This window comes from Capra hircus, chromosome 5, assembly GCF_001704415.2.
Source record: "Capra hircus breed San Clemente chromosome 5, ASM170441v1, whole genome shotgun sequence".
Classification (NCBI taxonomy): Eukaryota; Metazoa; Chordata; class Mammalia; order Artiodactyla; family Bovidae; genus Capra; species Capra hircus.
In genome coordinates, this window is record NC_030812.1 from 4,326,504 (window position 1) to 4,343,028 (window position 16,525).

Consider the following 16,525-nt stretch of genomic DNA (forward strand, 5'->3'; position numbering starts at 1 on the left):
CACTGAAACTGTCTAAATCATAGACATTTTCTATCTATAACCAATCAGCAAAATATGGTAACTTGCTGCTGTTCAGTCGCTCAGCTGCGTCGGACTCTTTGTGACCCCCTGAACTGCAGAACGCCAAGCCTTCCCGTACCTCATCATCTCCCAGAGTTTGCCCAAGTTCCTGTCCATGGTAACTACACAATTATTTTATACCATTTTTAACTAATTCCACCTCCCAAATCTAATTCAGTATCCACTGTCTTCAGTGGCATCAGGAAACTAGGAAATTGAGGGCAGTACCACCAATGACAGTTTGTAGGATTAATGAGTGATTTAAAAAAAACAAAAAACAACTAGGATTAGTTTTAAGATGTCAAGAGCAATACCGTCTTTGTCATTTAAAAGGTAGCAACTAAAAATAATAAAAACAAAAAATTTTTTTAAAAAAGCAATACTACTATAATAGGTAAAATTCAATGAGGATATCTGTCCTAAAAAATAATTAGCATCTGTTTTAATCCTGCAACCATATTGCAAGTAGATTCCATTATCCCATTTTAAAGAAAAGTTGCAGAGACTAAGGTCAAAGCTCTCTGTTTTCTAACATGAATTGATTCTCTGAATTTATCTCTTATTAAGACAAGAATCTTCAACTATACTGAATACAAATATTTAGAAAATAAGTATTACAATATTCCAACAAATAGCATTTTATACACATATATATATACAAACACTCATGCACAGAAACATGCTAAACTTGGGTCATCAATAGTACAAAAGTAGCTAAGCCACAAAAATGAAATTCCTAAGCTTTATTACTGATTTCTCTTATGGGTCTTTATATATAGAACTTTTTCAAGGTCCTTATAAAATAAATAGAATAATAACCAAATGCTGATTCTTCATAAGCAAAAATAACTAAGCAAAGAGGTATCAGGCTAGAAAGCAACTGTGCATTCATTATTTGGACAAATCATACATTTTGCTCCTAAAGCATCTTTTAAAAGTCTGAAGCTTGCATGAGTGGACAAGTATGAGCTAGGTTCTTCTCCTTTACATATTTGTTAAAAATCTTTTTTTTAGCTAGAGAAAGAAATGGTTGTTTTTACAGGTTATTTAGCTCATTTAGACTTTCCAGAGCAAGGTTTATAGGACTTGCCCTTGACAGGGAGACAATGAAGGGAAGCTTCTGAATATTTAATAGAGCTAGAAAATCCTACAGTTAATATTCTCTTGAGCTTGCATGGTGCTGACTTAGAAAGAAACCCAAAGTGTCTCTTTTCCACATTGTAGAATCTTAAAAATTCTGTATGCTTTAAAATGACACTCAAAATTTGAATTGGTTTCATTCTTAAAGGTAAAACATTTAAACTATGTGCTAAAAGTCCTTAGTTAATAAGGAAAAGGTAACTTTCACCTGTACTTTATGTTTTTGTTGATGTCTCATTTTTTATCACTTTATTTCTTGTTTTTAGAGCTTCAACAATCTGGCAACAGCTCAAGTTTTATCTAGGTTTTGTTTTGTTCTGCTTTGTCACTTTTGTTTTGCTTTGTTTGAATCAGGGACACATTTTAGGAATGCTAAGCAAATCAGCCATCTAATGCCATTTTAACAGCTTTTGCACATCCAACATGCTTTGTTGATTTTGATTTTATAAATGTGAAAATTTCTTTAAGACAGTAAATTTTGAAAGAACTAGGACTGGAGAAGGAACCCCCATACAAAAAAGTCCTTCTCAAATGGTTACAGTAATCCTTCACTGAATATATTTAATGACATACTGTTTTGTTTCCTCTCTGTTGTGCAAATTTATTAATTGTGCAAGAGTCTAATTCAATTCAGTAAATGTTTCTTGTTCGACTATTAATTTGAAGCCTCTCTGCCTGAGATTCTGGAAAAACCAAGACAAGTTCTTATATACAAAGCGTATGTATTTGTGGGGGGATATAAAAAAATAAATGCTTCAGATAGAGATAAAAATAGTTCATTCAATAAGAAAGAGACAAAATATTTAAAAGTCAGCCATCCACCCACCTCATATTTCTCCAGTTAGAGCACCCAACTCTCATAGAGGTCATCAGTTGCAAGCCGGTTTGAATGGATATTTTCATGTTCTCATCCTCAAAAGCAGTAAACACTGAAGGTCCTCTCTCTTTGACATATGTACAGTAAATGACTTCCAGTCTACCATGTCCTTCTGATTTTCTCCCTACTTCTCTGGACAATACTTTCCAGTTTTCTTTGAAAGGTCCTCTCTTCCACTTGATCTCCAAATGATGGAACAACATGCAACTTGGCTGCAGACCCGTTTATATATCTAGCTGACCTCATATGACCCAGTGATGAAAAATTCATCCATTTGCTTCTGACTCCAAACTTATGTTCCCAGCTCTGGCCTTGCTGAAATCTAGACTGCATTCTTGCTCAATGGCTTTCTTGCCATTGCCGCTGGATATGATGTCGAGTAAGTTCACCGGATTGTTTAATTTCCCTCTGATCTGTTCTTTCTCTCTTCCTCTTTATCTCAGTAGAAAGAACACTGGCAGATATCTCAGTAGATAGATCCACCACTGGCAGATATCTCAGTAGACAGATCTAACCAGTCAATCCTACAGTCCTGAATATTCGCTGGAAGGACTGATACTGAAGCTGAAACTCCAATACTTTGGCCACCTGACGCGAAGAACTGACTCACTGGAAAAGACCCTGATGCTGGGAAAGATGGAGGGCAAGAGGGGAAGGGGATGACAGAGGATGAGATGGTCAGATGGCATCACCGACTCAATGGACACGAGCCTGAGTAAACTCCAGGAGTTGGTAATGAACAGGGAGGCCTGGCACGTTGTAGTCCATGGGGTCACAAAGAGTGGGACACAACTGAGCAAATGAACTGAACTGAGAAAACTGGTGTGTGTGTGTGTGTGTGTGTGTGTGTGTGTGTGTGTGTGTGTGTGCTCAGTTGTGTCTGACTCTTTGTGACCCATGGACTGCAGCCCGCCAGGCTCCTCTGTCCATAGCATTTTCCAGTTAAGAATACTGGAGTGGATTGCCATTTCCTTCTCCAGGGGATTTTTCCCGACCCAGGGATTAAAGCCACATCTCTTGTGTCTTCTGCCTTGCAGGCAGATTCTTTACCACGGCATCACCTGGGAAGCCCTGGAACACTGGTACTCAAGTATTCAAGTCAAAACTGAGAGCTCATGTTAGCCCTTCCTTTTCCTTCTCACTTCAGGGTCTAATTCACCAACTCACTGGAGTCAGGAGGCAATCACCCCTTTGAGAAATCACCAGTCTTTAATTAATCTCCTTATTCCCATGCTTCCAGACACCAAAGTTATTATAGTTATCTATTGCTATGTGAATATTATCTCAAACTTAGCAAAGTAACAGATATTTATTATCCCAATTTCATATCAGTCAGGGTTACCTACCTGGGTAGTTCTGGCACAGGGCTTCTCCATGAAATTGTAGTTAAGATTTCAGCTAGGAGCTGTGGTTACTTCAGGCTTACCTGGGGCTGGCATATCTGTTTCTAAGGTAGCACAGTCATAGTCTGTTTCCAGGAGACCTCTATTCTTATTGTCTATTGAGAGAAGGCCTTAGTTTCTTACCATGTGGGCCCCTTTCCACATGGCCTTGAGGGCCTTCAAAACATCTGCCCACACCAGGGATCCAGGAGGAATCCAAGAGAGAGAGAAAACAAGGAAGAAAATGTGATGTTTTTTGTGACCTGGTCTCAGAAGCTACTTTACGCACCATCACTTTTTCCACACTGTCTGTTAGAAACAAATCACTAAATCCAGCCCACTTTCAAAAAAGAAAAATCAAACACCATTTTTGAAGAGAGAAATATCAGGAATTAGGGAAACATTTTTAAACCACCACAGCCTTTCTCTGCCCAGAGTGCAGGGCCTTTATACAAAACAACTCCAAGACAATCATAACACATGGAGAGTGGAATTAAAGGGTTCTGAAAATGATTGATTCCAGAATTGAGAGTCTGTGCAGATACCAACGCAGACAATGCTGCTGCTGCTGCTGCTGCTAAGTCGCTTCATTCGTGCCCGACTCTGTGTGACCCCAGCCCACCAGGCTCCCCCGTCCCTGGGATTCTCCAGGCAAGAACACTGGAGTAGGTTTCCATTTCCTCCTCCAATGCATGAAACGGAACAGTGAAGTCGCTCAGTCATGTCCAACTCTTCGCGACCCCATGAACTGCAGCCTACCAGGCTCCTCCAGCCATGGGATTCTCCAGGCAAGAGTACTGGAGTGGGGTGCCAGTGCCTTCTCCGAATGCAGAGAATAATTTTTACTAAAAGAAATCTAGGTGGAAAAACCTAATGTTAAGAAGAAAGACTGAAAGAGATTCAAAAATTCTCTGGGTAATTTCAATGAAAAGGGACAGTCTAAATGTATAACCTACAGGGACAAACCTTCCTTCAAATGAGGAAAGCTTCAGAACATGTATAAACTTGGCAGCGGAGAAGAAAGTGAAAAGCACCTCTTTTCAAGGAATGGCAAAAGGAGGTCCTGGACTTTTGGACTCAGAGGGAGAGGGAGAGGGTGGGATGATTTGGGAGAATGACATTCTAACATGTATACTATCATGTAAGAATTGAATCGCCAGTCTATGTCTGATGCAGGATACAGCATGCTTGGAGCTGGTGCATGGGGATGACCCAGAGAGATGTTATGGGGAGGGAGGTGGGAGGGGGGTTCATGTTTGGGAACGCATGTAAGAATTAAAGATTTTAAAATTTAAAAAAAAGAAAAAAGAAAAAAAAGAAAAAAAAAGACAGGGCAGCTGACATTCTATGGAAAATTTACTAGTTGGGTCTTTTAAGAGTTTCTCTTTAAAAATGTGAGGAAAACTGAAATTTTAGATTAAGGAAGAATTTTTTAAATTTTAGGTTAAGGAAGATCATTTTAAAGAAATGATCATGTTTCTAGGTCTAGATTCATTCCCTACAATTAAAATGTCAGATCAGAAAAAAAAAAAAAGCAATCTCAGGAAAAGTTAGGTTTCACTTAGGCAAGGAGGTGGAAGAATGACAGGAAAGTGAGCTATAAGCTATATTAGTCTGGTCCACAGGCTAGGTGACTTACACAAAACATCAGAAATTTATTTCTTGCAATTCTGGAGGCCAGAAGTACAAGAGGAAGGCAGGTTGTTTCTGATAAGACCTCTCTTCCTGGCTTGCAGATGGCTGCCTTCTCCCTGTGTCCTGACGTGGTCTTTCTTTTGTGTCTGCTCATTCCTGGTAGCTCTTCCTCTTCTCATAAAAAGATAACAGTCTTGTTGGACTAGAGTTCCACCAATATGGCCTCATTTAACCTTAATTACTTGCTTAAAGGCTCTGCCCCCAAATACAGCCATATTAACAGTTAGGGCTTCAATATAGGAATTTGCAGGGTCGATCAGGAGACACAATTCAGTCCTTAATACTGAACTGGTTAATTCATAGTCAGAGTGCATTGTGGGTTTCATGGGACCACGTGATAAAAGAGAAGAGCATCACAGTCCAGGTTGTTGTAGGCACAGGAGGGAGTTAGAACAGATGTTGAGAAAGTGGGGACATATATTATGGAATGAGATCAGAAAGTAAGCACAGAGTCAGAGTCAGGTATGGAAGGTAACTGATAAATAATGGGGTGTTGATCTGCAAGCAAGAAAAAACTGCAGTGCAATGAGATGGAAAACATTCCATATTGAGTGAGTATAATAAAAAGTTGGAAATTAGAAGTTATTCAATGTTCAATTTATATATTAGAAACTTGGTTTGAATTAGAGCAAAATTATTAGCCTTCTCAGAGCATCTACCTGCCTTGTCTGAGCCTGGAAGGGAAATTCTTCTTCACACAGAAGTCATCTTCGACATCCAGATTGAAAGAAGGACAATGATAGGAGTGTATTAGCAATAGGCTTAGGCTGGAAGGAGAAGCAGATCTGAATAAGCAGTAGCTTGTCATTTCATGAACTGAATCACCTCAAAGACTTCATTCAATAAGCAATCATTGACAATGCTGGTGGTAAATTCAAGAAAATGTTTGAGATCCTTAAGCTTATTTTTAAACATTCTGGCAGAAGAGACCTGTTCACCAGAGACAGGACAAATTCTGTCACACTTTATGACAAACATGTTCAGGCAGGTTAGAAGCTGAATGAGGAAAATTAGATGCAGAAGCAAAACTGGTCAAGAATGCCTACACTTCCTTAGCATGCCAATGTATTAATTTTCACAATCAATTATTATTTTTGCCCAACATATGATTCACAATAATGTGGATGATTTTTGAAACATTCCAACTAAAATTACACAATTTTCACTTTCTTGGTGTTAAAAAAATGATTTCCCAACTATAAGTTCCTAACAGTAGGGATACAATTTTAAAAACAAAAACTACCCATCACGTTTGAAACTATTATTAAATTGTTAAAACCAGACTGATTCCAGGGCTTCCCTGACGGCTCACTAGGTAAAGAATCTGCCTGTAATGCAGGAAACACAGGAGACGTGGGTTTGATCCCTGGGTTGGGAAGATCCTCTGGAAAAGGAAATTACAACCCACTTCAGTACTCTTGCCCCCAAAATCCCATGGACAGTCCATGGGCAACAACAGTCCATGGGGTCGCAAAGAGTCAGACACGACTAAGTGATGGAATAACAAGACTGATTCCAAGGTAAATAAATACTGAGAAGCAAAAACTGACATGCATGTCCCTTAATCTTTCTTAGATTCTACTTTGAAACGAGCTGTCATTAGCTCCTTTGTTCTTTTATTCCATTACTTCACTACTCTAAAGTGCTATTAGATCCAATCTCTCTTTGCAGATTCTAAAAGGTTGTTCAGCTAACCCTGCCAAGTTGGATAAGCAGCATCACCTCCCCATAGCATCTTTTAGTTTTTGTGACTCGGCCCCATGTTTCGGCTGTGACTGTTGGAATAAAGCATCCCAATTTTTCTTGAAATAATTATAACTTTTCATTTCCTGGAAAAAAGCTTGAGTATACTAGAGTCTTCTGATCAAGAAGTATAGTAAGTGTTTCAGCTAATTGTATTAGGAAGACAACAAATATTTCTCTAAATTATGTTAAAAAGAAGATACAGAAATGTTAACTTTTTGTTACTGTTGTTATTAGGTTATGATTTCTTCCCATTGAATTTTTGCTTGCTATTGTCAGCATTAGTAATTATTTTCAACAAGACAGATGCTTTCAAACATGGCCTTTGAAATGGCAATAGAAATTATGCTCAAAAATGTCATTTGCAAGTTCACTTCCTGTGACAGGGTGTATAGCCTTTTAATTTTGAATTTAACAGATCAGAAATGTTCTCTTTTTTTTATTTTTATTTTTTTACTTTACAATACTGTATTGGTTTTACCATAAATTCTCTTAAATTTTGAAGTTCCACGTTTGAATTTCGAGGACTTAACCTCAAATTAAAGCACACCATTTACAACTTTTACTCCAGGCAAAAGTTTTTGGTATGTTATTTGGATTCTGAGTGTATACACTCCACTATACACACATGTGTGTAGCACAGCACCAATATGCTATGAAAGTTATATAAAACTGATGAAACTGTGTGTATATTTTCCCAAATAACACAGGCAACTAGATAGATGAACAAGAGAAACTAATATCAGTGAATTTCTTTACTATTTGAGCATACAATAACCTTTACTCACTAATTTTATTAGCTAGAGTTTACATTATGAAAACAAAGCACAAAATTAAATATAATTATCAGTATTTGAAAAATAGACTTCATTGGTAATGCAAGACTGAATCGCTGGATTCAATGAACCCCCAGTGGGGGTGGAAACAGTAACAATCAATATCTTTTGGCCGTTTCTTCAAAAGACCCCCAAAACGAAAGATTCAACAGCAGTGTGGGTGCACTGCTTCAGAGTATTAGTGTGCCTCAGGTGAAGCCCATTTGATCTAACGTCTTAGAAACTGATAAGCAAGTGAGTTTACTCAAAGTTGATTACTTAGTGTTTGTAAATTCTATATTATAATATTATAAATAAGCATGATATTGCCAGTTATTTGTTGCTCTGAATTTTTAATTGTATAAATGCTCAAAGACAGCATTCCATATGATCAGGCTTTTCATGACTAACTTAACAAAATTACATTTTTCTTTTCAATTTGCTACAAACCCCATTTGCACCAATTATTCAAAATCAGAAATACAGCTATGAAAATCTCATCTCGCAACACTTGATATCAATGTCCATCTCTTAAAATAAGATGTTATTCTTTTTTTATAGAAATATAAGAATAATTCAAGAAGCCCTAACTTTACAACAGTAATATTTTCTTCTCAGCCTTCTTTATGGCTTTTTTTATCTTTACCATTTGGCACTATTTTTTATAGATAACCAATGTTTAAAGTATCATAATAAAATTTCTAGTTTGCCTTAAGTTATGCTACAAATTTTGATTTTATATGATGTCTGATATAGTAAAAATTAATATTTTCCTACAAAGACAAAGTTCAAACTATAATGCACTCCTTACACCACATAAGAAATAGTAAGTTTCTTTTTTCAACAGAGCAAGATCACTTATAAGTTGGATTACATAAATGTCATAACCTATGTTTGCTGCTGCTGCTGCTAAGTCGCCTATGTCTAAAGATTTCTAAATAATTTAAGTTTGGGGGCTATAATTTCAGTTGGAATAATTTATTTGCATATAAAAATAAAAAAATTTGGATACTAAACTAAATCCAATAATTCACTTAATGCCAACTAATGTTAATGAAATAAATAGTACTCTCTTACTATTTGAACAATACAGTCACATTACAGAGATCTGATTTTAAGCCATGTGTTCTTTAAGTAATTATTCATCATTTAATTAATAAACTTAAACTGTCAATTTCAATAAATCTAACATATATGAGAACTGGAATAGATATATGTGTTCTTGTCCATACCAGTTAATTGAAAATAAATAAAGATTTTTCAAATTTAACAGGACATAGTTTAAAAGTGATATTGTTACCTTAAATATATCAAGTAAATGTATTCCAATTGGTTTTTGCCTATTACACGTTAACAGAAAATTAAATTTTAGAGCTATAAAGAAGTTTCAAAGCATTTTGTCTAATCTCTTTAATTCATGGATGAAAAAAGCCTAAGAAGTTAGGTCTCATGTCCAGGGTCACCTAGTTTGTGACAAAGTCTCTAAGTAAACACCATAGTATTTACATAGTTATTTTAAAAATTTTAAACACAAGTAAACATATAAATTATAAAATAATGTAATATATTATATCCTGTTTGAGAAATTCAGTGGGCTCAGTGGTAAAGAATCCACCTGCTAATGCAGGAGATGGAGAAGACACGGGTTTGATCCCTGGGTCAGGAAGACCTCCCGGAGGAGGACGTGGCAACCCATTCCTGTGTTTTTGCCTGAAAAATCCCATGGACGGAAAAATCTGGCGGCTACAGCCCATGGGGTCACGAAAGAGTTGGCCGAGACTGAGCACACACACAGTCTTCTCTACATGCATCTAACCAACACTTATTGAACACACAGAATAGGTAAGACCCATGAAAAATCAGCTAACATGACAAATATAAATAGAACCCTTCACCGGCCGAGCCACAAGGGAAGCCCAAGAATACTGGAGTGGGTAGCCCACCCCTCCTCCAGCGGATCTTCCTGACAGAGGAATCGAACTGGGGTCTCCTGAATTGCAGATGGATTCTTTACCCAGTGAAGCCCCTTATGCACATAGAAAGTGAAAGTAAAGTTGCTCAGTCGTGTCTGACTCTTTGCGACCTCACGGACTGTAGCCCACCAGTCCACCAGACTGAATCCCCTCTGTCCATGGGATTCTCCAGGCAAGAATACTGGAGTGGGTTGCCATTTCCTTCTCCAGGGGATCTGCCCAACCCAGGGACTGAACCCAGGTCTCCTGCATTGCAGGCAGACACTTTAACCTCTGAGCCACCTGGGAAGCCCAATAGAGAGTTCCTATAAAACTTCTGTTAAACTAAAGTAAACCGGGTCTAATGCAATGATCATAATGTTTATCTCTGAAGCAATGAAACTGATTTTCCAGGGAAGGAAAAAAAGTGGCAAATGTACAGAGTGTTAATAGACTCTACTAATCTGAGACAGAGTAGAGCCAATTATGCATACTTTGAGGGTTAAACCACGGTATGGAAAGCGGTGGCATGTTACTGGGCTTCTGCTTCCCTGGTAGCTCAGACAGTAAAGGATCGGCCTGCCATGCAGGAGACCCAGGCATGTCACTTGTGACGTAAATGATGAGCAACGAGTTGGATCCAAATAGGGAATGGTCTTAGATGCCGTAAGAAACATGTAGTCTGTGTTCACCATAGGTATCCAAGAAAAGTTGTAAACATGGTAGGGACATAATAAACACTTTTTTAATGAATTTTAATTGATGACAAGGAAGTAATTTTGGGAGGAAAAAAAACTGAATAGAGTATATTCCAATCAACTAGGCAAGAGAAGACGAAGGCATGAGTTAAAGCCAGGGCAGCAGCCGTGAGGATGGAAAAAGGAAACAGGTTCAAGATAGATTTCTGAGGTCAAACAGATAAAAGGGACAAATACATTTTGTTATGAATTATTTAATGAGGTGAATCTGTAGAAAGCAGAAGTTAGAAACAATAAGGAGAATCTATACAGACAAATTGTGCTGTGCTTAGTTGCTCAGTCGTGTCCGACTCTCTGAGATCCCACAGACTGCAGCCTGCCAGGCTCCTCTGTCCATGGAGATTCTCCAGGAAATAATACTGAAGTGGGTTGACTGCCCTCCTCCAGAGGATCTTCTCAACCCAGGATCAAACCCAGGTCTCCCCCGTTGCAGACTCTTTACCATCTGAGCCACCACACGAGCACATATGGACAAATTAAGTATGCCTGCCTTCTGTGGGAACTGTCTACCAACAAAAAAGATTATATTTGTGCTGATAAAGTTAAGCTCCAAAAAGCCAAAGGAGGAACAAAATTTGAGGAGTAGAGTATTAATCAGTTCAGTTCAGTTCAGTCGCTCAGTCGTGTCCGACGCTTGGTGACCCCATGAACTGCAGCACACCAGGCCTCCCTGTCCATCACCAACTCCCGGAGTTCACTCAAACTCACATCCATCGAGTTGGTGATGCCATCCAGCCATCTCATCCTCTGTCATCCCCTTCTCCTCCTGCCCCCAATCCCTCCCAGCATCAGAGTCTTTTCCAATGAATCAACTCTTCACATGAGGTGGCCAAGGTATTATTAACTAGTTACAAATATCAGGGAGAAATCAAAGAAAACTTAAGATGGGTCTTTGGACTTGAGTAATGGGAACTAATCAATAATGAAAATGAGAATCTTTTCAAGGGAGAGGGAGTATTCAGCCCAGAAGCAAACTAAGTTTAGAAATGACTGGCATATAAGAAAGAAGGGCTAACTGTTCTTCACAAAACACACCCTAACAGGACAGGAACATTTCAAGAAGGCCTGCTTGTCTGCCTGGTTTTTGTCTTCTTTTAGAAGATATTTTGAGTAGAATACTCAAAATAGGCAGAAAGAAAGAAATCAGTGGAAAGGAAGAGCTTGAATATACAGGAGTAAGCACACATCTATGTGAAAATATCTTTAACAATTAAAATTAAAGGACCGCTGAAACAAGTCAAAAGAACTAAAATGTAGCTTGCTGCTTTCGTATAATCTAAAAATCAAAACAACTGTCTCCACTGAATGATTACAGTGGACCAAAATTTCACTATGCGATATTGCTTCTACACAATGACTACTGCAGACAAATTTCAATGGTTTACACAGATCTTTATTTCAGTTCTTCCTATCTAAGCATAACTGGGCTTAATTAAGCATTCTTTATTACCAAGCACTTAAAAAGATGAAAGGAAGTCTCTTTACTGTGTAAATCAAGAAAAGGAAAGCATTCCCTCCTCCACCTTCACCCTCTGGGTAGAACCTTTTTGCAGCTCTAGGGGATAAATGAAGCTTCAAGACGAGAAGGAATTATCTTCTCTTCTCATTCTGTCTTCTCTGTCTTTCAGGAAGACCCAGAGGAGTAAGGTTGGGCCTCAGAGGGTCATTTTTACGGCAGTAAAGTCAATTTCAATAGTCCCAACTATACATCAAGAAAACAATAAACAGGATCTAAGTGACTCCTCTGCAAAAATTTCATGAGTAGGACATTTCTCTCTCTGGCTTCTTTACTCATCCATAGAAATGTGGCTCTTACCAATCATTAGCTAAGCTCTATGAGTAAACTTAAGAAAATGCATTTAATCAATAAAAGAATAATAAACAAGAATATGCTTCTTGCCAGTAAAATAAATGTTTTACAATACATTTTTAGACAAGCCATAGTCACTCTTTAACTTGTATAATATTAAAAATTGCAAAGGTAAATTCTTTCAAGGAGAATGAAATATTTTCAGAGAAAAACTCCTATAGTCTTACATCTGCATTGCCATTTCATCTCAATCCTCAAGGTGATACAAATGGAATTAAAAAAAAAAATGTCTGATATATTCCGAAATGTAGAATTATAAAATAATAATATACAAATGTATAAATGCATTTATAATACATTTAATTTATATGTACCTTTATAAGACGTCTATGTATTAATTTCATTTGAGAAAATGACTTTATAAATTATAAATGTTTATTAAAACAGCATTTGTGGGAAATAAATGGACAGTGCAAATATTCTGAAAAATATTTTTTAGACTAAGTGGCTAAAATATATTCACAGAACATATAAATGCAGAAGGAGAAAATTACATATTTAAATTATAAGCTTTAAAATTAATAGCTTATTTTATCAGCAACATGTATTTTTCACATTAATTCTTATATTTATTTTCCTAAATTCTTTATTTTCATCTTTCTCATGGTTTTCCTATACCTAATCACATTTTCATGGTTTAACTGAAAGTAAATTTTACTGGGCTGAAGTTGAATCGTATCTTCACCATTTACTATCTGTGCAACTCTGGCCATTAGTGTCTCACTTGAAGGAGAGAGATAATAAAACTCTACCTAGTTACTAGTTCATCTCCAGAATTACCTGATCTATGTAAAAGGCATTGCATAATGCCAGGGTCTCTTCTGGCATAAAAGATGTCTTGAAAGTAATTTAAATTAACAATAACTTTGGACAGACTAATTTCCAAAAACACTACCATGCTTCACCAGGTCCCAGGATTTAAGGAACTGAAAGAAGGGATTTCTGATTCCCCGTGTATACCCCATGAGAGGAGCCAACACAGGCAGCACGAGTTGAAAAACCTAAATCATAGTCCTGAGCATTTATTGAGGAGGTACTTAAAATATTGTGTTTTATCTCCCCACTTCTACTTAGTCATACCAGGTTTAAGAATAAAGGAGTATCCAAAAAATATATGCACACTTTTAAAAATTTATGGTTTTACATAAACACTTCAAAAGGAAAGTGAAAGTGAAGTCACTCAGTCGTGTCCAACTCTTTGAGACCCGTGGACTGTAGCCCACCAAGCTCCTCCATAGCCCACCAAGCTCCTCCATCCATGGGATGGGTTGCCATTTCCCTCTCCAGGTGATCTTCCCAACCCAGGGATCGAACCCAGGTCTCCCGCATTGCAGGCAGACGCTTTAACCTCTGAGCCACCAGGGTTTTATTGAAACCCAACACATTCTTTGTTACCTTAAACGGTTAGCTTCATGACTTTTGGGGAGTTATCCTCTGTACTTTATGCATATTATGTGTTTTCAAATAATTAGAAAATAATGAACTATGCTTCTTACTAAAAGCACACCCCACCAAATAAATTTCTTTTGTCCTTCAGTAAACATTTCAGAATACACCAATTCCCCAAAGCTAACACCACAGAAACAACCCTCCATCCAAGTGAGAGTGAGCTAAAGTGCTGGTTAATAGAATGATACAGAGATTATATTTATATAAATATCTTTCAAATGAAAGCTCAGTAGGGGTATTTCTTAAAATACTGTCAATTTGATATGTGCAGCATTGCTGATATAGAATTAATGTCATGGATCTAGCTGCAAACTTACATAGACTTCTATCTTTCTATTAATGCCTCTGTTACTTGACTTTTCACAGCTGTTATTAAACATCATGTCATCAAAAGAGAAGAATTGAAGTGACTTTGACATTTGTGAGCACTGTGGCAAGACAATGTGATATCTAATTTGATTCAGTTAGGCTTAAAATTATGCTAATTACTCATAAATAAATTCAACATAGATTATTTAAAATGATATTTATGGAAAAAAAGCCTAATAATGGTAAAAAGTAAATTTATTCTTCTGTAATTATAAAAAAATACTTCATAAATATATTCTTCAAGAAGATCCTTCCTGAGATCTTTCAGGAAAGTCCTATTATTTAAATGTGTGTATTACAGAGGCTCAATCTCCCTGCATAGCTGAAGTCTTAAAAATAGAAGGATAACATCTGGGAAACCCAAAGATATGAAATGTCAGGATATTTCAAAGAGAAAACCAACAGAAAAGTCAAGTAAGTCCTATATACAATAGGTCATTTTATTATTAGCTTTTCAGGAACTCTCTTATGGAGCTCAAAAATTTCTCTGGAACCTGCTGAGTGCCTGGGAATGACAACCTTAACTTGCAATCTTCTTTCACTTGTCAGTTTCAATCAGACCTTTAATGCTATTTCAGTAAAGCTTTGTGAACCAAAGATCTTGAAATGGCTTTGATCTGACATGATTTTAAGACACAACTCTGTCAAATTGCCAATAAATATAACTTGTAGACTATTCAGGGATTTAGGATCTCCTGATAAGACAGTTTCCACTGCAGTGGGCAGAATGGTGCCCATTCAAAGGAATAGCAATATTACCCCTCATTACAAAAATGCCTATTTATATCAAAGGAAAACAAATATGATCTAAATTGCATCAAACTGGGCTGAGAATTCTAAAGCTCATTACCTGATTTCATAACTCTGCACAGGCTGTTTATCTCTTTGACCTGACATTCTATCATCATAAAAGAGTTACTGTCATATCATTGATTAGTCAGTCTAAGCACATAATATCTGTACAACTTTTTAGCTTCTCTAAAACAAATGTTATCATTTGGTAATAACAATATTTCTATTTTTCAAAATAAGCATACTTTTAAAGTAAGTTCTTGGCTGGCTGAATTCTGCCAAAAAAAACTTTTGACTGAAGGTAGGAAATACATTTTTAAAAAGCTTGCAAAGTCAAAGGAATATTTTTATATAAACTTCTGAAATCCACTCTCAAATTTTATATCACTTCCTTAGACAGGTAAGATTTTCACAAAATTAAACTTGTTTGGGGGCTTCCCTGGTGGCTCAGTGCTAAAGAATTAAACTTGTTTCACAACAGCACCTTAACTGAGTGTGTTAGTATGTTTAGTAGAAATTTTCCCTCATTAGTTGTAATCTTACATTAGCTTCAGGTAGATACAGACGATCATATTTTGAGTATTTTGCTTGTTTCTTAGTTTAAAATATTTTTCACAGTTAGAAAGCCTGCACCTAAATTTAGGAGACTGTGAATTATGCATATAAGCTATGTGCAACTAAGATATCTCTTTAAAGAAGGAAGAATATAAAATACAAAAATAGATGATTTCAAATGCCTCTATTAAATAAACCATGGGAATCGTTTAAAATTCTAGACAGCACAGAAATATTGTCCTAATATATTGCTGTTTCTAAACTGACAATTTTTAATTCAATGAATCCAAGTAAAAGTAGATACAATTAACCAAATCAAAGTTGATATTTTATATTGGGGTTCCTCCTAAATATTCTGGGCAAGTGACTTTTCCATTTGTCAATTTCACATAATTGTTGTTATTCAGTCCCTAAGTCGTCCACCTCTTTGCAACCCCACGGACTGCAGCATGCCAGGCCTCTCTTCACTATCTCCAGGAGTTTGCTCAAATTCACATCCATTGAGTCAGTGATGTTATCTGACCATTTTTCTCTGCCACTCTCTTCTCCTTTTGTCTTTAATCAGGGTCTTTTCCAATGAGTCCGCTCTTCTTATAAGGTAGCCAAAGTATTGGAGCTTCAGCATCAGTCCTTCCAATGAATATTCAAGGTTGACTTCCTTAGGATTGACTGGTTTGATCTTCTTGCTATCCAAGGGACTCTCAAGAGTCTTCTCCAGCACTACTGTTCAAAAGTATCAGTTCTCGAGCACTCAGCCGTCTTTACGGTTCAGCTCTCATATCTGTACATGACAACTGGAAAACCCATAGCTTTGACTATACGAACCTTTGTCAGCCAAGTAATGTCTCTAGTTTCTTATATGCTGTCTAGATTTGTCATAACTTTTCTTCCAAGGAGCAAGCATGTTTTAATTTCATGGCTGCAGTCATCATCACTTACAATGTTGCAAACATTAGACATGAGATACTGACACCACAGAGTATATATGATATAGTCCCTGACCTCAAAGAGACTGAAGCACTAAACAAGTGAGATTAGTAAAGTAATACTTACTGTAAAGGTTTAAAA

General features: G+C 36.9%; 1 protein-coding gene across 6 annotated transcripts in view; it reads right to left on the reverse strand.

Moving 5' to 3' along the window:
• Window positions 1-16,525, reverse strand: part of KCNC2 (potassium voltage-gated channel subfamily C member 2) — a 240,621-nt gene that overhangs the window by 36,092 nt on the left and 188,004 nt on the right. The gene's annotated exons all lie outside the window — the stretch shown is intronic.